Source organism: Rutidosis leptorrhynchoides, chromosome 1 (assembly GCF_046630445.1).
Source record: "Rutidosis leptorrhynchoides isolate AG116_Rl617_1_P2 chromosome 1, CSIRO_AGI_Rlap_v1, whole genome shotgun sequence".
In the NCBI taxonomy this organism is placed as follows: Eukaryota; Viridiplantae; Streptophyta; class Magnoliopsida; order Asterales; family Asteraceae; genus Rutidosis; species Rutidosis leptorrhynchoides.
In genome coordinates this window covers 154,090,001-154,113,823 of record NC_092333.1, presented here as the reverse complement: position 1 = coordinate 154,113,823, position 23,823 = coordinate 154,090,001, and positions in this window count along the sequence as shown.

The window sequence follows — 23,823 nt, the reverse complement described above, 5'->3', positions numbered from 1 at the left end:
CAAGTGTCAGTCTTTTGTCCAAACCCCAATTATGGTCCAAAGCCCAATTACCCCGTCTTAATATTTAGTCCAACATCACGATTACTTCGGCTTAAATAAGCATAATAATAACTTAGCTACGAGACATTAATTTAAAAAGGTTGAACATAACTTACAATGAGTATTAATCGCGTAGTGTTACACGGACAGAATTTCGACTTACAAACTTAAAACATTCGCCACTATAACCTTATTATTATTATTAACTTAAAATTAAAATTAAAAATATATATATATATTGAGAGAGTGAGATTGAAGTATGATATAGTGTATATAATTCATCCGAAAAACGCTTCAATTTATAGATGTGGCAAGTTGCTGGGTGCCATGCGATCGCATGATTTTTCTACTTCCTGGCCATGCGATCGCATGGCCGTCATTTCCTGGTCACCATGCAGCAAAAACGTGGGCTGCTCGAGTTTTATTATAATATATAATATAATATATATAATTTTATATAATTATATATATATTATATTATATTCTTGTGCATAGTTGACTTGTAAATTTAGGTCCGTTGCGTCGCACGTTGATAGTTGGCTCAGGTCTCGGTTCTGGATTTTCGAACGTCCTTTCGTATATTTAGATATCTTGTACTTTGCATTTCGCGGCTTGTACTCTTGTAATTTTTTAGACGTTTCTCATCAATATTTTGAACCACTTGGATTGTATTTTGTACTTTTTAGCGTTTTGGTCATTTGCGTCTTCAAATCGTCAAATCTGTCTTTTGTCTTCACCTTCTATTATTTAAATGAATATCACTTGTAAATAGAACAATTGCAACTAAAAGCTTGTCTTTCTTGAAGGATAATGCTATGAAATATATGTTCGTTTTTAGCATTATCAAATATTCCCACACTTGAGCGTTGCTTGTCCTCAAGCAATATAGAACTTTGAATAAAAACATACTTGAATCACTTCTTTATTCTTCACACTTTGTACATCAGTGATTTCTATACGGCGGTATGAATAATGATAGTAACGTTGTGGTTTAACAGTCCCACATGACTATGAAAATTTAGATCCTTTAGGAAATTGGATCTTTATGAAAACATTTGATCTTTTGAAAATTCAATATAGCTTTTACCCTAGATAAGTTTTTCAGAATAACCCTTCACCGGTGTTTGCAAATTGTTTATGTGGGTTTTGTAGGTTTCAGATTTGAAAATTTTAGCTTAAAACTTGTGGTTTTATGTCACCCACTTGCTAACCTTGTATTAGGAAAGTAACACGTCCAGTATACTTGCTCCGTATATTACCTTTCGGTAAACTACCGTCCGGTTATAAAGGAAAGCGTTGAACAAGTAACTGTTGAGGCAATGTTCCGTGACATGCTTTTGATTATGGTCTATATCGTGTCGGATGCAATTACTATCCTTTGTAGGAGCAATAGTAAAGATCACCCTATAGTTTTTCGGTCTGGCACAAGGTCCTGTCTTGACCATGCTATGCAACCACCGTTCTTACGGTTGACACCCGATTTGGTTCAGGTGACCTAATGAATTCCAGGTGAATTCCTAGGATTTTACGTTCAATGGTAATGAACGCATTGAAAATAGGGTTTTCAGAAAACAAATCGGTTTGTAAATTGATCAAAATATTTTCTCGTTCAAGCTCGAGTTTAGATATCATCGAATTCCATGAGTTTGTAATTCTCAATCTTTAAGGTCAATCTCAAGGATTGAGTAATATTAGGCTTAAAAGCTGATTTTTAATCTTTAAGGAGATAGATCCTCTCATGATTAGGATAAGTCTGACCACTTGGCGACCCTGTTTGATGCCGAGGTCCGTGGATTTCCAGCTGATTTTTGAGAAAACTTTTCAAGGTTTTTCGTAGACTCTACAACTGGTCTGGATGACAACTTCCTGACCTAAATCAAGAAGCGCGTGTCTTTTTCTCGGAAGACTTTACTTCCTTATAATTTCTATTTATATAACAATAAACTGGGTAAAACTGATTAATATCGTTCAAAACAAAAGTATCTTCAATTATTTGTACAAAAATATGTGATATATGTTTTAAATAACTTGGTAAATTTTTCCCACACTTGGCTTTTATTTTTCTTTCTTTGCCTTTTTATTCTCCTCTATTCCATTTTAAATGAATTCAAGCATTTTGGTTTGTTTCTCAATTTATGTCCTTTTCAAGGTAACAATAATTTCGGTGTTAACACCTAGTTTTATCGTTCATAAATATGTATAAACATGATTTTGAATTCATTTATTTGAATTTTTTTTTAAAATTTTACTAGAATTGGGTAGTCAGTATATAAGACTAGGGCTGTTCTTTATTATCAGAGAGCACTAGATTCTAATACAACTACTGCGTTACTAGTATTTTAATGGTAACCAAGTGTTTAAATTAAAATTTTAAAACCCGAAAAAATTTAACCCCTTCCCACACTTAAGATCTTGCAATGCCCTCATTTGCAAGAAATCAGTAGCAATTTAAATTATTGAGGGTGATTAGCGTAGAAAAATGATTAAATTTTACCAAAGTTTCCAAACATATTGTTGTTTATGTTGAATGATAAATGGTGCACATCATTTGTTCATTCCGTCTATTGTTACATCATACTTGTTTTTCGTTTTGTCGTCAAAATTAATAGCTTTTGCTGAACTTAATGCCAGTCTTTGAAAATACGCTGTTTTACCCTGTTGTGTACATGAGATAAAATACATACAATACAAATATAAACATGCAGGGTAATTTGAAATGGGACTTAATATCCCACTTTCAAATTACAAAGATGAAATATTAGTACAAAATAATAAAAATATTAAACATTACATAAAAATATCAAAATGTTAAATGTTTAGCATAAATAGATAAAAATAATAAAAGAGAAGACATCACCAATGGAACACTATTGATTTGAATAAGGGTTCCAGTTCATATCATCGTTCGGGTTCCATGGTTGGTGATAGGTGTTCTGGTAGGCTTGATTGGGGTCGTACAGGTCATAGGGTGGTCGCATGTCGGGCTGATGTGGTGGATAGTAAGCAGGCCGAGTTAGGATGTAGTTATTTGGTACCTGATATGATAGCTGGCTCATGATTTGGTGCTGATGAACTTGCCAGCTATCGTGTTGGCGTCGCCTGGAAGTCTCATACTCATTCGCGGCTTGCCCCTGCTCATACCGACGATGCCTATCCTCAATAGTCATTTCTACCTCATCTATACGCTGGAAAACGTCAGTAGCACTATCCCTAATGACATCCCTAATGTCATCCGCTTCCTCCATCTCCTCATCCGAACCCCTCTCTACCTGTGGATGGCGGCCCTGATATTGTATTGTCTGATTGCGTCTCCTAGTCAATACCTTTGCACCTTGATAGACTTGCAAACCTAAAGTCTCGTCCTGTTCCCTAACCACCATCATTGGACCCCCTTGTTCCCTATCTACACCTAAATACTCTCCAATGAGAGTAACAAAAATACCTCCTCCTATTATTCCCCCTTCCTGTATACCTTCCACCATTTTGGACAGATAAAAACCAACACAGTAGGGGATATTAACAAAGCTTCTAGTGTCTCGAATGCTCTTAAGGTAAAATAAATCGTGTAAGGTCATTTTTTCCTTGTTGTTACCTCTTTGTGTAATCGAGTTTGCTAAGAATCTATGTATTATACGAAGCGCGGCTTTATTAATATCTAAATAGGAGTGTCTTCCTCCCCGCGTAAACTCATTAAAATTTGACATACGCCTCTAGATGGCGTTAGCGTCAAAATTTCTATCTACCCTCTCACCATGATAAATCAAATTTGTACAATCAGGTGATAGTAATTCAGCGGGAGTGTAAATCTATAAAGCCCTGGCCATGTCCAGCATGGACATCCTGTACATCCTACGGCCAAGTAAAAATCTAAAAAAACTTTTATCGTCTATCCTATCTACATCCTTATTAAAAGCTATAGTACTCATTAGCTCAACACACCACTCTTTATATACAGGCCTACGAGTGGTAAATAAACGTTCCCAATCGGAAAAAGAAGAGCTGACATACCTTTGGATTAGATGTTACCTAACTGGGTTATCTAGGTGGACCCTTTCCAAAGGCTCCCAATCTATTACCCTTGGTACTTCTACATTTTTGGTCCAAAGCTTAAATTTGTTACTTTGGTATGTCGGGTAATCTCTCCAACTTCTATCAAATCTTAAATTGGGATGCAACTGTTCTTCATGAATTGTTGGGTGTTCTATTATATGGTGAATGAGAAATAATACGTAGGTAATAAAAAATTGTGGTTCTGGTTCATAGTATGGTACGTGTTGATCATAATGTTGTTGTTGTTCAGGTTGTTGTTCCGGTTCTTGATATTGCATCTCTGGCTGTGGTTCAGGATCAGGTTGCCTAGACGATGATGCACCGTCCGTATCTGTATTTCTCTGCAAAACACATTAAACATAAAATTTGTGCATCCAAATATGCATTAGTGTTAGTAAAATAACAAATTAAAACAATTATAATAACATGTTTAATCCATATTAAACTTATACTCATTTTCATATTTTTATCAATTCTACATTTTTTCAAATAATCATATATGAAAGTGTTTACAAAGTTCATAAGTTTTTATCTCAAATAACATGTCAAAATAATCATTATTAGCAATTAAACAAGTTTCAAATGGCATTTATATCAAATTAATCAAGTTCATGAATTTTAGACTTAAAAAGTCCACTTTAATTCTCAAAAATCATGTTTAGGATCAATGTTTGGATCATTTAGCAACATAAACATGTTACACTACTTAATTTAGCAATAATTCATGATAAAAATCGGCCATAACCTGTTTATATCAAAAAGCCCCAAATTGCTCAAGAACACAAACCCTAGATTTCTAAAAAATTTGAAGTTTTTGGCTTCAAATCATGTTAAATAGCATCAATTTAGGTTATACAAGCATAATATACTAACAATTTAATTCTAATTGCACTAGAAATTAACAAAATCAAATTAGGTAAAAATTAGCTCAAGAACACTAAAATTCGAATTTAAAGAGTTTTAGGGGTGAAATCTTTACCTTCCTGCCTCCCCATCTGAATATAAGCATGATTGTAGCGGATTATTGTGAGAAATTTGGTGAATTTTGGTTGAAAAATGATGATTTTAGGGGTGATTGTATGTGTTTCCTCGTGTATATGTGTGTGTGTGTGTTGTGAGGATAAAGAACCAGCGACTGGAAATTTGTAATCTGCCCAGTTTTTTTGGGTCATGCGACCGCATGACTTTGAAGTGTAATCCCCATGCGATCGCATGGGGTCTGATCTTTTTTTTTTTTAAACCATTTACTTATAAAACAAATAATTAATTTTAAAATTTTGTTTTCGTTTAGAATGAGGGCGTTTCGGATCGTTGTCCTAGTTCGTCTCTCGACAAAATTTTAAAATTTGTCATTTTTAAGCGTTGTTTTAAAAGCTAAGGTTTTTGGGTTTTTTTTTAATGTTTTTGGCATACTTTAATTCAATAAGATTAAAAATAATGATAACAAAATTTCTCTTCCCTCCCTTGGGTTAAGCAATTTCAGTTCAATGACCTAGTCTTCAACTTACGACGAATTTTTAGAAATCACATTTTTAACTTAATGAAATAAAGTACATTTTTGAATTTAAATTCACACCAAACTTAAATTTAAAATGCATAGAATTAAAAATTCATATAAATATCATTAATATTTTTATACATTAATTTTACTAACTTATATTGAAAATATTAATTTTTAAAATATTTAAAAACTTAAATATATTGGTTTTAGAAATTTACAATAATAATTTAATATTAATTTAAAAATAAGGTAAAAATTAAAATTAAAAATCTTTTTGGTCTTTTATCCCACTTTAATCAATCAAATATTATCAAAAATATATGCCCCTCTTTTGGGTAAAGTAATTTCGGCTATTTTACCTAGTTTTACTCCTGACGAATTTTTGAAATATTTTGGATTGATTGATTAAAGATATTTATACCTTATGAATAAAAGGTAAATTTCGCAGTGATGTAATAAATTTTTGTATGATATCAATAATTTCGGTTTCGCATACCTAATTTTATTGAATATCAATTTAATACTTTATAGCGAACGATTCAGCGTTTATTATCAAAAGGTTAAAAGCAATAAATAAAAACAAATAAAAACTGTACATGTGTGAGATAGAATTTTCAGAGACCTTCTTTAGCCGACTCATAGGAGAGTCGTGTGATTTAGTTTTCCATAGCTACATAAGCGTAACCTCGATTTTTCAATAACTTTTCTTCTAAACATATGAACGGTCCTTCTCTTCATAGAGTAACAAATTCGGTATTTGAATATGTTTGATTGTTCGAACAATTACCTTCGTGTGACCATTTTTCGCATTTATGACATCTTTCAAGGTGTCGCGCTCTTCTTTTTGTTGCGGATTTTGATTTTCCTTTACCAAAATGTGTTTTATTATGATTGTTCCTGAGTTCTTTCCTCACTTCGTCCATTTTTCCTCTTATGAATGATACCAGTTCACTCGGGAAGATGTTATTATTACGTTTAGTAATCATAGTGTGTAGTAGTAGACCATGGTTCAGATCAAAGGAATTCTTCATCTCGTAAAACCTAAAAAAAATAAAAATTCAGAATGGGGGAAGAAGAATAGTTCTTTAGGGTCTGCTAGAGAAACACCATTCGGATTCCATTTTCGAGAACTACACAAAAACAGAAAATCTAACTCTAACAGAAATATATATTATCCTTAAAAGATTTGAATCTTCCCACACTTAGTTAGCTGTGGTGCCGAAATTGTGATTAACTTCATCTTCAACTTCCATTGGATTATCTATGTAATGTTTAACTCTGTGACCATTAACCTTAAATTCAATCCCGTTTGAATTTATTAACTATACTGTTCCGTACGGGAAAACTCTTTTGACTATGAATGGTCCAGACCATCTTGATTTTAATTTTCCAGGAAATAGCTTGAATCGTGAATTGAAAAGAAGAACTCGGTCTCCTTCCTTAAATTCTTTTGAACTTCTGATTCTTTTATCATGCCATTTCTTCGTTCTTTCTTTATAGATTAACGAATTTTCATATGCTTCATGTCTTAATTCTTCTAATTCATTTAGTTGACTTAATCGTAGACGTCCAGCTTCATGTAAATCAAGATTACATGTCTTCAAAGCCCAAAATTCTTTGTGTTCAATTTCTACTGGAAGATGACATGCTTTTCCGTAGACGAGTTTAAAAGGTGTGGTTCCAATTGGAGTTTTGTAGGCTGTTCTAAAAGCCCAGAGTGTATCCTCCAATTTAATGGACCATTCCTTCGTATTTGATCCTACGGTTTTCTCTAGAATACGTTTTAAAGCTCGGTTGGTATTTTCAACTTGTCCACTTGTTTGTGGATGATATGCGGTGGAGATTTTATGAGTTACTCCATATCTTTTGAGAATTTTCTCAAGTTGATTATTACAGAAATGAGTACCCCGATCACTTATTAAAGCTTTCGGTGTTCCAAACCTTGCAAAAAGACGTTTTAAAAAGTTGACTACAACTCGTGCATCGTTAGTTGGGAGAGCTTGTGCTTCCGCCCATTTAGATACATAATTAATGGCTACGAGAATATAGAGATTATTATGAGATTTTGGAAATGGACCCATAAAGTCAATACCCCAAATGTCAAATACTTCGCATACTTGAATGACATTTTGTGGCATTTCATCACGTTGACTTATTTTTCCGGCCCTTTGACAAGCATCACAGGATTTGCAAAGAAGGTGTGCGTCTTTGTAAATTGTAGGCCAATAAAATCCAGCATCCTAGACTTTTCTTGCTGTAAGTTGAGGCCCATAATGCCCTCCTGTTGGTCCTGTGTGACAATGGTTTAAGATTTGACTAGCTTCATCTCCGAATACACATCGGCGTATTATACCATCGGGACAACTTTTAAACAAATGTGGATCTTCCCAAAAATAGTGTTTTATATCACTAAAGAATTTCTTTCGTTTTTGGTACGACAACCCTTTTTCAAGGAATCCACATACTAAGTAGTTTACATAGTCTGCAAACCATGAAATTTCATTATAATCGATTTTTAAAAGATATTCATCAGGAATGTTATCTTGTATAGCCGATTCATTTAGAACTTCTAATTTAGGATTTTCAAGACGAGAAAGATGTTCAGCGGCGAGATTTTCTGCTCCCTTTTTGTCTCGAATTTCAATATCGAAATCTTGTAAGAGTAAGATCCAACGGATTAATCGTGGTTTGGCATCTTGTTTTGAAAATAGGTATCTAAGAGCCAAATGGTCGGTATAGACCACCGTTTTAGCTAGAACGAGATATGAACGAAATTTGTCAAAAGCAAAGACAATAGCAAGGAGTTCTTTTTCAGTAGTTGTGTAATTTGTTTATGCTCCTTGTAACGTCTTACTAGCGTAATAAATAGGTTGAAATCGTTTTTCAATCCTTTGTCCTAAAACGGCTCCCATTGCAAAATCACTTGCATCGCACATAAGTTCAAATGGTAGATTCCAATTTGGAGTTATCATGATCGGTGCATTAGTGAGTTTTTCTTTAAGAATATTAAAAGATTTGATGCATTCATCTGAAAAGATGAATGGAGCATCCTTTGCTAGGAGTTTATTCATAGGAGTGGTAATTTTAGAAAAGTCTTTTATGAAACGTCGGTAAAAACCGGCATGCCCTAGAAAACTCTTAACTCCTCTAACATTGGTGGGATGTGGAAGTTTAACAATTACATCTACTTTAGCTCTATCCACTTCAATTCCTTCCTTTGAAATTTTATGACCAAGAACGATGCCTTCTTTAACCATGAAATGACATTTCTCCCAATTAAGTACTAGATTTGATTGTTCGCATCTAATAAGCATTTGTTCAAGATTAACTAGACATGTTTCAAAAGTATCACCGAAGACTGAGAAGTCATCCATGAAAACTTCCATGCATTCTTCTATCATGTCGTGAAAAATTGGCATCATGCACCTTTGAAAGGTTGCAGGGGCGTTGCAAAGTCCAAATGGCATGCGTTTGTAAGCAAAAGTACCATAAGGGCACGTGAACGTGGTTTTCTATTGGTCCTCGGGTGCTATTGGAATTTAAAAATATCCGGAAAAACCGTCAAGAAAATAATAGTAACTATTTCCGGCTAATCTTTCTAACATTTAATCAATGAAAGGTAAGGGAAAGTGATCTTTTCTGGTGGCGTCATTTAATTTTCTATAATCTATACAAACACGCCATCCTGTTACAGTCCTAGTAGGAATAAGCTCATTTTTTCATTTGTGATGACAGTCATGCCACCCTTCTTAGGTACACATTTGATAATACTAAAAACGAACATATATTTCATAGCATTATCCCTCAAGAAAGACAAGCTTTTAGTTGCAATTGTTCTATTTACAAGTGATATTCGTTTAAATAATAAAATGTGAAGACAAAAGACAGATTCGACGAATTGAAGACGCAAACGACCAAAAAGCTCAAAAGTACAAAGTACAATCAAAGAGGTTCCAATTATTGATAAGAAACGTCTCAAAATTACAAGAGTACAAGACACGAAACGCAAAGTACAAGATATTAAATTGTAAGCAAGGACGTTCGAAAATCCAGACACTTGTGGAAATTAGACTATGGGCTATTAATGGGCTTTATATTTGTTTAACTAAATGATAGTTTGTTAATTTTAATATAGAGATTTACAATTGGATGTACCTATAAATAACCACATACACTCGATCGGACACGATGGGCGGGATATTTATATGTACGAATAATCGTTCATTTAACCGGACACGGGAATGGATTTATAGTCAATAGAATTATTAAAACAGGGGTGAAATTATGTACAAGGACACTTGGCATAATTGATAACAAAGTATTAAAATATTGGGTTACACGCAGTCGATATCCTGGTGTAATTATTAAACAAAGTATTAAGACCTTGTTACAGTTTAAGTCCCCAATTAGTTGGAATATTTGACTTCGGGTATAAGGATAATTTGACGAGGACACTCGTTGACTCCTTCCATTATTCCGGGATGATTGTCAGCCGGAACTAGCGGATGGATACGGTTTAGAATTGTGGATAGAATATAATCGTGGTGAGATATTCGGGAAATGAGGGTGAAAATAATGATTCGGGCTGGTTCGCTGATAAGTGCTTCAGGTTCATCTCCAAGAGGTAAATTCGGTTGGTGGAAGGGATCGCCTTATTCGCGTCTCCATTGATTAAGTCTACTACGAACCCATCAGATGAATTGGGGATTGATAGATTGGTTGATTCATTCTGGTTATACTGCTTTCAGAGTTCGAGTGGAAATCCATATCGGAATAGCTGTTGGAATAACTATCGGAATCTGAGGGACTCGAACTGGTTGAGGGATTCATCTTGTATGATCAGATGAATTATTTTTGATAAAAAAAAATAGATCATATGATGTAGATTAGTACCCTGCAATACATAATTTACATACGCATATATAATACTAAAATCCCATAAGTTACTGAGGAATCTACGGAAACTATCAGGCAAAGGTAACAATAACAGATACGCTAAGATATGAATTTATCTATACACTGTCTATGCAATAGAGGCAGTAAGACGTGTCTAGACTAAGAATGATAAGTAGGTAATTTCCTAAGGATGATAAGCAGATAATTTCCGACACGAAATGATAAGCAAAACTTTTGACATGCAGACACGGTCGAAGTCCAGACTCACTAATGCATCCTAACGACTTATCAGTTATACACACTAATGTAGACCTGGTTCGCTAAGACCACCGCTCTGATACCAACTGTGAAGACCCGTCCTAATCCATCCGGACGAAGTCCATATCGATTATAAACGATTCATAACAGTTGATTACATTGCGAGGTACTTGACCTCTATATGATACATTTTACAAACATTGCATTCGTTTTTGAAAAGACAATCTTTCATTACATCGAAAGTTGATGGCAGCCATACTATTTCATAATATATGTAACTATAATTGACTTTAAATAATCTTGATGAACTCAACGACTCGAATGCAACGTCTTTTGAAATATGTCATGAATGACTTCAAGTATTGTCTCTAATATGAGCAAATGCACAGCGGAAGATTTCTTTCGTACCTGAGAATAAACATGCTTTAAAGTGTCAACCAAAAGGTTGGTGAGTTCATTAGTTTAACATAAATAATCATTTCATAATTTTAATAGACCACAAGATTTCATATTTCCATTTCTCATAAACATACGTCCCATGCATAGAGACAAAAATATCATTCATATGGATTGAACACCTGGTAACCGACATTCACAATATACATATAAGAATATCCCCATCATTCCGGGATCCTCCTTCGGACATGATATAAATTTCGAAGTACTAAAGCATCCGGTACTTTGGATGGGGCTTGTTGGGCCCGATAGATCTATCTTTAGGATTCGCGTCAATTAGGGTATCTATTCCCTAATTCTTAGATTACCAGACTTAATAAAAAAGGGCATATTCGATTTCGATAATTCAACCATATAATGTAGTTTCGATTACTTGTGTATATTTCGTAAAACATTTATAAAAATTGCGCATGTATTCTCAGCCCAAAAATATATATTGCAAAAGCATTTAAAAAGGGAGCAAATGAAACTCACGCATATAATTATTGTAAAACAGTTAATAAAGCATTTGCATGTATTCTCAGTCCCAAAAATGTAAAGAGTAAAAGGGATTCAAATGAAACTCACGATACTGTATTTTGTAGTAAAAATACATAGGACGACATTTCACAACAGAACAATGCAGGGTTGGCCTCGGATTCACGAACCTATATCAATTGTATATCTATTAACACGTATCATTGTTGTCAAACAGATTTATATATTATGGTCTTAAATTATATATCTTATATATATTTAAAATAGTTAATATTTATATAGATTTATATATACATAGACATATGTTTAATTTTATATTAAAAATAAATAATTTGTTATATGTAAATATTTATATAAATAATCCTAATATTTATAATTATAGGAGATATTATGATAGTTGTAATAAATATAACTTTATATAGAAAATATTTATTTGTTATAATAATTTTGTTATTATGAAATTAATAATGATAATAATAATAACTAATAGTTGTAATGTCTTTATAATGATAATATTATTATTTAGTAATAATAATAAATAACAACAACAATAATAATAATAATAATAACAATAAGAGTAATAATAATAATAACTACCTCACTAGAAAAGCTCCAAAAAGAATAACTGCCCATGTCCGGGCTCGAACCCACGACTTCCCGCTCACTTGCAAACAACCTTAACCACATGACTGCTTCTGTTTTTCTGTCTTAGATTGCTAACCGCAGCTGTTTAACCCGTTTAAGAGCCCAACTGAAATTCTCGGCCCAACTACACTTAATTGGCCCAATTAAGCAAACTTTTTGGGCTTTTGATCTGGCAATGATTTGCGAATGGCAGGACATAAATAAAAAAAAAAAATACGCTTGTCGTAAGTAATGCTTCATCATCTTCCCCATAATTTAAAATCATCATCATCGTTTCTTTTTTTTTTTTTTTAACTAACGATCCCCATCTATATCATTATAACATCATCGTCTAACCGTTATAAACATATCATCTTCATCGTTAACATCTCCTCATCACCACGGGTCACCATCATCGTAGTCATCATCTTCGCCTAACATCTTATCAACACCATCTTCGTTTTTCATCATCAAACTCGTTGTTATCTATTTTCATTACGATCCTTCTTCATCATCTCAATACCATGATTATTATTCATCATCTTCGCGTTTAAAAAAAACAAAACAGAAACAGCAAGTATAAGTCGAACATGGTGACGGTTATGGTGGTTTATATGACAGAAATCCAACAGTAGTAGTAATATGATAGCGAAAGTGGTTGTGCTTTTGATGAAGGTGGTGTCTGGTGATTTGGGTCGAAGATTAGCAGTAAACAAACAAGCATAGTAGCAGTTTATGATGGTGTGTGGTGTCACGGTGGTGAGGAGGAAGGCGGTGAAGGTCGTGGGTGAAGGTGTGGTGTCGTCGAGACGAGCAAGAAAGGTCACGAAGGTACGAAAGTGTGGTGATCTCCAATGGTTGTGGTGGTAGAGGATGAAGAAGACAACCGATTTATTTTAGATGAATTCGCTACTTTCATATAAATAAATAAAAATGTAACTAACCCATGACCATAGAGTAATTAGACATTCCAAGATCATTTTTAATTTGATGAAGATCCGTATGACAAGCACCATAACATGTCACCTTTATCACCACCTCTTCACCTCCGGTATTTCGAAGAGTGAAGGTGTAAGGGGAGAGGATAAGTCCATCCAGTTATCTTTCTCTCTTCTTTCCAACCTCCCATTTTGCTTTTTAGTTTATTATTATAATTTGGAGAGAAATTCAAAAGGGAAGATATAGATAGAATATTTTCTATGTCAAGTGTAATGAGTTGTCGACAAAAAGCAATAAGGGAGTAGAGTAAGAAACATATTCCCCTTCCACTTACATAATATATGTATATCTATATAAATAAAATAATAATTAAATAAATCAAAAGTTGAAGAAACGTGTAAATATCACAAATTAATAAAATAACATACTAGTAGCCTCCATTTTGTTAATATATGTACCGACAGTTTACTATTATTTCATACTCCGTTGTTACACAGTGGCATATTAAAAGTTTTCAAAAAAAAAATCCCATATTTTTAAATTAACTATATTTATTTATTTTTATCATTATGGTATAAAATTCAATCATTAATTTAATAAATAAAAATTTCATCAACTGTCCCTCTCATTTATGGGTGAAATATAAAAAGTATTAAAATTCAATTAATTAGATCCTAGATATACTTTTAATAAGCCTATAACTTATATAACTCATTTTTGTATCACCGTTTATCTTAAAATTACATAAGTTTGAATTTAACTTGTTTAATATCGTTCGAAACATCAAACGAGTATTACAATCATTTAATATTTATTTTTAATATACTTCATATATATGTATAGATTCAGGTTTTATTAAATACATTAAGTATATGTTTTCAAATAAATAAATTTATTATTTAATCTTATATAATTAATATTCATGTACATATATATATACATACTTAAATATATATAAATCTATTTACAAATAGTTGTTCGTGAATCGTTGGGAACAGTCGAAGGTCAATTGAATATATAAACATAGTTTCAAAATTTTCGAGACTCAACATTATAGACTTTGCTTATCGTATCGGAATCATATGAAGATTAAGTTTAAATTTGGTCGGAAATTTCCGGGTCGTCACAGTACCTACCCGTTAAAGAAATTTCGTCCCTAAATTTGAGTGAGGTGGTCATGACTATCAATAAAAAAAATGTTTTCATGATGAATATGAGTTGATAAATAAAGTTTTATCTTCATTGAGTAATATGAATAAGACAATTGGATTACTCGAATAGTACGAATGAAGCTTTCACTAAATAGTGAAATGAGATAGACAAGTTTCATCATAACTTTTCACTAGTCATGGTTGAATTCTGAAATTCAAGGGATTTAAACAAAATTTTTGAAATCTAAAAGATTTGATTCTTCGGCGAATAAAGAAATTAAGATCTCTATAATTAAATACGGTGATCTGCCTCGATTACACTTTCTGATATTCCCATTATAAATTAAACTCTTCCGTTCCATTATTCTCTCCATTCCTATACTTTCCTTCTTGTTTCATACATCCAAAAGATTCTAAAAATACTTAGTCCAGTTCTGATCATTGTCCTCATCCTTACTATCGCAACAATCATTCTCCTTTTCCAACTTCCACCAGAGGAATCTGCTTTCTTCTACTTTGCCCTGGGGATTATAATGTTTTTAATTCTCCCGTGTCTTTATGTTGTGATACACATTGATATACACGGTTTGTAATTTCTATCTTGTTATTGGGCTTTATATTTTCTCTTATATTTTGAAGCTCTATGCTTTTGTTTTCTCTTCCCGACATCAAGTCAAGCGAATAATGGTCCAGAATTTGTAGATATAGAGTTTCGAATGATTATAATGTTCTAAGCAGGAAGGAACGTGATAGCACGATTTGATTTTTCAAATTTATCAACATCACGGAAGATAGAACCATTAAGAATACATTTTCTTGATATGTTCAGAAGTTAAGTAGAATGAAAGAGTTATGTAACATGGCACATGATGACGTTATGATCTGTGAATCATCATGTTCCAATGGAAACTCAGCCTGACTTACTGTAATATAATCACGTTGATCAAGTGTCATTATATTATACTAACTCATGCATCAGTTCTCAACATTACTTCAATACCATTCATATTTTAAGCTCGAAAGTTTACAGAATATAGAAACTAAGAGTTTCTATATGATGGAACACTGATAGCACTAATAGATTAATGATTCAGATAAGAATAGTTATAAAAATATCTTCAGAAATATGGAGGATATTTATAATGAAAGATACGATAATATCTTTGAATATCTAAGATCAGAGGATGATGTAGACTATTGTCCGCAAGGGTTTAGGGTAAGGAGTAAGATATTCGCTAAAGACTTCAGCAGGCATTGAATCATTTAGATTCTTTAAAGTCAAACTTATTCTTTGTGATTTGTCCACGGCTTCCTTCATAGTTTCGCATAATCCGCTTTTCGGTACTAAATTTTCTATTGGGTGTTTCCAATACTCCATTCTTTATCATCAAATTTTCGACGGTTAACGTCGTCTACGATTGTCTACAGTTTCTGCTGCTTCATTCAGCTTCCTCAAGATTTGGAGTATTCATTCGTAGACTGGGTGCTTTTCAGAATTTCAGAATAGAAGATCATAATTCCAAAATATAAATGTTATATGTATACATATAACTGTTGATGTAGACATGCTACGAGATTATAAAATACTGATTGCAATTTCTCGGTAATTAGAATGGCAATTCTCGTTATAAGATGTGAATAAGTATATGATAGGGTTCCGATAAATATAATGATTTTTCGGAGAGTCAAAGATCAACGAAGTTGTTGGTAAGTTTAATGCTAATGTAGTGAGATATAAACGGTTTTTCTGGTATCGATGACGAAAGGTAAACTTATATATCAGGGTTATAATAAGCTAATCCGAGTGAAAATTCGAAGTTGACTTGCTGGAGTTGTGACAAAATTTGCTACTTTGAAAGGGATTACCAAGTTATTTTGGGTAATAATAACACTAAGAAATTAGCACAACTATGTGTTAAATGTTTACTCAGTTTTCTAGAGTTCTTTAGGTGCATAACTATATGCATAAATCTTTTCTTTCGTAGATGAAGTGCGGTTGGCTTATCCTCTCGATTGAGGTGTTTTTCAAGTATTATGAAAGGTTTGAACGCAGATTGTAATCGTCAAGATAAAAATGAAATTTAAGGTGAAATCAAGTGGCAAACTTGAAGAAATGTTTAGTTTCATATGTTATAATCAATATTTTAATTCATTTTAATTATCCAATGTTTTTAGTCCACAGTCGATAGTCCACAGTTGACAGTCCAATAATTCATATATAGTTTAATATATAATATTCGAATTAATTAATACGTATCGTGACCCGTTTACATGTCTCAGACTCGATCACAACTCAAAGTATATATATTATTGTAGAATCAACCTCAACCCTGTATAGAGAACTCGATCATTACTGCATATAGAGTGTTTATGGTGATTCCAAATAATATATATAGATGCGTCGATATGATATGTCAAAACCTTGTATACATGTCCCGATATTTAAAGTGCGTAAAAATAAATAACAGAAATTAAATGACGATAAATAAAGTGCGTAAAGTAAATAACAGAAATTAAATGACGATACATAAAATTGTGAGAATGTAAATTGCGATAATTAAATTGCGATAAATAAAATTCGATAAAATAAAATGTAATACGGAATTAACAGTTAGCTAGGAACAGTTAGCTAGGATCTTGTTAGCGTGGTTTCTTAACAAAATTTCATATTGTTAATTAGTCTTTTTCTAATCAATTTTTATTGTATCCATTATTTCTTAATTATGCCACTTGTTAGATTATGATAGGTCAAAATCCAAATATGAAATTGAATGAAAATGGTTATTTTGTGGTGAACAGATTCGTATATCTGTGGATGTAAGTAGAATAGTAAATGAATTTTGAATCAGATTCGAAGAATGTACATTGTAACTTATTAATGTGAAATCTAAATATTCCTCGGGTATTACCTACCCGTTAAAATATGTTCACCATTAACAGTTTGTACGAAAGAATTTTTAATTACAATCTTTATGAAAATATACTTACATATATTTTTCTTTAGATGTAACCATGGATTTAATGAGTCAATATGATACTCATTTGATTTACCGTCAGAACAGGGATATATAATCTCTAAAACATTAGAGATTACATAATCGCCATGTGGTACGAAGATAAATGATGTAGAACGATGATTGTACTCGAGGTACTGAATGGGATGTTGAGACATGGATTGTTGATGGTACTGGTGCTGTTACTGATGGTACTGTTGGTGCAGGTGATGTTGCTGAAGCTGGTACATTTTGCACCATATTTTTCCAAGGCTACAACTCGGGTGCGAAGCTCGTTGACTCCTTCCATTATTCCGGGATGATTGTCAGCCGGAACTAGCGGATGGATAAGGTTTAGAATTGTGGATAGAATATAATCGTGGTGAGATATTCGGGAAATGAGGGTGAAAATAATGATTCGGGATGGTTCGCTGATAAGTGCTTCAGGTTCATCGCCAAGAGGTAAATTCGGTTGGTGGAAGGGATCGCCTTATTCGCGTCTCCATTGATTAAGTCTACTACGAACCCATCAGATGAATTGGGGATTGATGATTGGTTGATTCATTCTGGTTATACTGCTTTCAGAGTTCGAGTGGAAATTCATATCGGAATAGCTGTTGGAATAACTATCGGAATCTGAGGGACTCGAACTGGTTGAGGGATTCATCTTGTACGATCAGATGAATTATTTTTGATAAAAAAAATAGATCATATGATGTAGATTAGTACCCTGCAATACATAATTTACATACGCATATATAATACTTAAATCCCATAAGTTACTGAGGAATCTACAGAAACTATCAGGCAAAGTTAACAATAACAGATACGCTAAGATATGAATTTATCTATACACTGTCTATGCAATAGAGGCAGTAAGACGTGTCTAGACTAAGAATGATAAGTAGGTAATTTCCTAAGGATGATAAGCAGATAATTTTCGACACGAAATGATAAGAAAAACTTTTGACATGCAGACACGGTCGAAGTCCAGACTCACTAATGCATCCTAACGACTTATCAGTTATACACACTAATGTAGACCTGGTTCGCTAAGACCACCGCTCTGATACCAACTGTGAAGACCCGTCCTAATCCATCCGGACGAAGTCCATATCGATTATAAACGATTCACAACAGTTGATTACATCGCGAGGTACTTGACCTCTATATGATACATTTTACAAACATTGCATTCGTTTTTGAAAAGACAATCTTTCATTACATCGAAAGTTGATGGCAGACATACTATTTCATAATATATGTAACTATAATTGACTTTAAATAATCTTGATGAACTCATCGACTCGAATGCAACGTCTTTTGAAATATGTCATGAATGACTTCAAGTAATGTCTCTAATATGAGCAAATGCACAGCGGAAGATTTCTTTCGTACCTGAGAATAAACATGCTTTAAAGTGTCAACCAAAAGGTTGGTGAGTTCATTAGTTTAACATAAATAATCATTTCATAATTTTAATAGACCACAAAATTTCATATTTCCATTTCTCATAAACATACGTCCCATGCATAGAGACAAAAATATCATTCATATGGATTGAACACCTGGTAACCGACATTCACAATATGCATATAAGAATATCCCCATCATTCCGGGATCCTCCTTCGGACATGATATAAATTTCGAAGTACTAAAGCATCCGGTACTTTGGATGGGGCTTGTTGGGCCCGATAGATCTATCTTTAGGATTCGCGTCAATTAGGGTATCTATTCCCTAATTCTTAGATTACCAGACTTAATAAAAAAGGGCATATTCGATTTCGATAATTCAACCATATAATGTAGTTTCGATTACTTGTGTATATTTCGTAAAACATTTATAAAAATTGCGCATGTATTCTCAGCCCAAAAATATATATTGCAAAAGCATTTAAAAAGGGAGCAAATGAAACTCACGCATATAATTATTGTAAAACAGTTAATAAAGCATTTGCATGTATTCTCAGTCCCAAAAATGTAAAGAGTAAAAGGGATTCAAATGAAACTCACGATACTGTATTTTGTAGTAAAAATACATAGGACGACATTTCACAACAGAACAATGCAGGGTTGGCCTCGGATTCACGAACCTATATCAATTGTATATCTATTAACACGTATCATTGTTGTCAAACAGATTTATATATTATGGTCTTAAATTATATATCTTATATATATTTAAAATAGTTAATATTTATATAGATTTATATATACATAGACATATGTTTAATTTTATATTAAAAATAAATAATTTGTTATATGTAAATATTTATATAAATAATCCTAATATTTATAATTATAGGAGATATTATGATAGTTGTAATAAATATAACTTTATATAGAAAATATTTATTTGTTATAATAATTTTGTTATTATGAAATTAATAATGATAATAATAATAACTAATAGTTGTAATGTCTTTATAATGATAATATTATTATTTAGTAATAATAATAAATAGCAACAACAACAATAATAATAATAATAATAACAATAAGAGTAATAATAATAATAACTACCTCACTAGAAAAGCTCCAAAAAGAATAACTGCCCATGTCCGGGCTCGAACCCACGACTTCCCGCTCACTTGCAAACAACCTTAACCACATGACTGCTTCTGTTTTTCTGTCATAGATTGCTAACCGCAGCTGTTTAACCCGTTTAAGAGCCCAACTGAAATTCTCGGCCCAACTACACTTAATTGGCCCAATTAAGCAAACTTTTTAGGCTTTTGATCTGGCAATGATTTGCGAATGGCAGGACATAAATAAATAAAAAAAATACGCTTGTCCTAAGTAATGCTTCATCATCTTCCCCATAATTTAAAATCATCATCATCGTTTCTTTTTTTTTAACTAACGATCCCCATCTATATCATTATAACATCATCGTCTAACCGTTATAAACATATCATCTTCATCGTTAACATCTCCTCATCACCACGGGTCACCATCATCGTAGTCATCATCTTCGCCTAACATCTTATCAACACCATATTCGTTTTTCATCATCAAACTCGTTGTTATCTATTTTCATTACGATCCTTCTTCATCATCTCAATACCATGATTATTATTCATCATCTTCGCGTTTAATAAAACAAAACAGAAACAGCAAGTATAAGTCGAACATGGTGACGGTTATGGTGGTTTCGATGACAGAAATCCAACAGTAGTAGTAATATGATTGTGAAAGTGGTTGTGCTTTTGATGAAGGTGGTGTCTGGTGATTTGGGTCGAAGATTAGTAGGAAACAAACAAGCATAGTAGCAGTTTATGATGGTGTGTGGTGTCACGGTGGTGAGGAGGAAGGCGGTGAAGGTCGTGGGTGAAGGTGTGGTGTCGTCGAGACGAGCAAGAAAGGTCACGAAGGTACGAAAGTGTGGTGATCTCCAATGGTTGTGGTGGTAGAGGATGAAGAAGACAACCGATTTATTTTAGATGAATTCGCTACTTTCATATAAATAAATAAAAATGTAACTAACCCATGACCATAGAGTAATTAGACATTCCAAGATCATTTTTAATTTGATGAAGATCCGTATGACAAGCACCATAACATGTCACCTTTATCACCACCTCTTCACCTCCGGTATTTCGAAGAGTGAAGGTGTAAGGGGAGAGGATAAGTCCATCCAGTTATCTTTCTCTCTTCTTTCCAACCTCCCATTTTGCTTTTTAGTTTATTATTATAATTTGGAGAGAAATTCAAAAGGGAAGATATAGATAGAATATTTTCTATGTCAAGTGTAATGAGTTGTGGACAAAAAGCAATAAGGGAGCAGAGTAAGAAACATATTCCCCTTCCACTTACATAATATATGTATATCTATATAAATAAAATAATAATTAAATAAATCAAAAGTTGAAGAAACGTGTAAATATCACAAATTAATAAAATAACATACTAGTAGCCTCCATTTTGTTAATATATGTACCGACAGTTTACTATTATTTCGTACTCCGTTGTTATACAGTGGCGGATAAAAGTTTTCAAAAAAAATCCCATATTTTTAAATTAACTATATTTATTTATTTTTGTCATTATGGTATAAAATTCAATCATTAATTTAATAAATAAAAATTTCATCAACTGTCCCTCTCATTTATGGGTGAAATATAAAAAGTGTTAAAATTCAATTAATTAGATCCTAGATATACTTTTAATAAGCCTATAACTTATATAACTCATTTTTGTATCACCGTTTATCTTAAAATTACATAAGTTTGAATTTAACTTGTTTAATATCGTTCGAAACATCAAACGAGTATTACAATTATTTAATATTTATTTTTAATATACTTTATATATATGTATAGATTCAGGTTTTATTAAATACATTAAGTATATGTTTTCAAATAAATAAATTTATTATTTAATCTTATATAATTAATATTCATGTACATATATATATATACATACTTAAATATATATAAATCTATTTACAAATAGTTGTTCGTGAATCGTTGGGAACAGTCGAAGGTCAATTTAATATATAAACATAGTTTCAAAATTTCCGAGACTCAACATTATAGACTTTGCTTATCGTATCGGAATCATATGAAGATTAAGTTTAAATTTGGTCAAAAATTTCCGGGTCGTCACATTATTGCTTTAGCTGTGTTTAAGAATGGTCTTCCTAATATGAGAGGAACTCGATAATCTTTTTCCATGTCCAGAATAACAAAATCTACTGGAAATACTAAAGTGCCAACTTTAACTAGCATGTTCTCCATTATCCCTCTAGGATATTTTACTGATCGATCGGCTAGTTGTATGCTTATTCGTGTTGGTTTCAATTCTCCAAGGTCTAGTTTAGCGTATAGTGAATACGGCATTAAATTTATACTAGCACCTAAATCTGCCAATGCTTCTATTGAACTAAGACTACCCAGAAAACATGGAATTGTGAAACTTCCTGGATCAGAGAGTTTTTCTGGTATCTTATTCAACAACACTGCAGAACAATTAGCATTCATAGTAATAGCCGAAAGTTCTTCCATTTTCTTTCTATTTGTGATTAGATCTTTCAAGAATTTGGCATTCCTGAAATCACATCAATGAAATAAAGATTGACATTTATTTGTTTAAACATATCCAAAAATTTGGATTGCTCGGCTTCAAGTCTTTCTTTTCTCATTTTACTTGGGTAAGGAAGTGATGGTTGGTATGGTTTAACATAAGGTTTAGCCTTAACTGTGTTATCTTCATTAACCTTTTCAACTACCGGTTCTGTTTCCTTATCTTGCTCAGGCTGTGGTGCCTGTGAAGTAGGAGTAGAGTCATCAAAAATTACAGGTATTTCAGGTGATTTAAAGGTAATACCACTTCTCGTGGTAATGGTTTTAGCTGTTTCATTCCGAGGGTTAGCATTTGTATCGCTAGCTAGACTTCCCGGTTTTCTTTCACCTATCAACCTTGCTAGGTTACTTACTTCGTGTTCCAAATTTTGGATTGAAGCTTGTTGATTTCTAAATGCTTGAGCATTTTGTTCATTGGTTTGTTTCTGAGAAGTGAAAAACTGAGTTTGAGATTTAACTATCTTCGACATCATGTCTTCTAAATTTGGCTTTTTATCATCAGTTTGTGGTGGTTTATTTGGAAAAATAGGTCTTTGCTGGTTGTAAGTATTATTAGATACTTGTTGATTGCTAGGACCTTGTTGGTTGTTGTATAGAACATTTTGGTTATAATTCTGATTGTAGTTTGGTCTTGGCGGTTGATAATTATTCTGATAATTATTTCCAGGCCTTTGGTTCATGTATGAAACATTCTCTCTTTGTTCCATTGTTTGTTCAATACTGAGACAATCTTTTGTCAAATGTGGTCCTCCACACTGTTCACAACTAATTCGTATTGCGTGAATATCCTTAGTCATATTTTATATTCGTCTCTCGAAAGCATCTATCTTTGCGGAAATGGAATCAAAGTCATGGCTAGAATCGGCTCTAGCCGCTTTAGATGATCTAACGATGTCTTTTTCTTGATGCCACTCATGTGAGTGGGAAGCAGTGTTATGAATAATTTTGTAAGCTTCAGTTGCGGTTTTCTTCATAATGGAACCACCAGCTGCTATGTCGACGTCTTTGCGTGTAGTAATGTCGCATCCTTGGTAAAAGGGGATTTTACTGTTTAATGACCGGTTTGTCGATTTTATGTCTTAAGTCACAATTAAAACCTAATGTAAAATATTAAATATAAATACAACTTAATATAAAGCGTAAAGTAAATGATGATAAATAAAAGTGCGATAATTAAAAGTACGATAATTAAAAGTGCAATAAATAAATTGACAATAAATAAAAGTGCGATGAGATATAAAATAAAGGAATTCTGCTTATTTAAACTTCTGTAATCATGATGTTGACGTGTTGATTTTAATTTATTACCATGGGTTAATTGTCCTTTGTCCTGGATTATTCGATATGTCCATCTG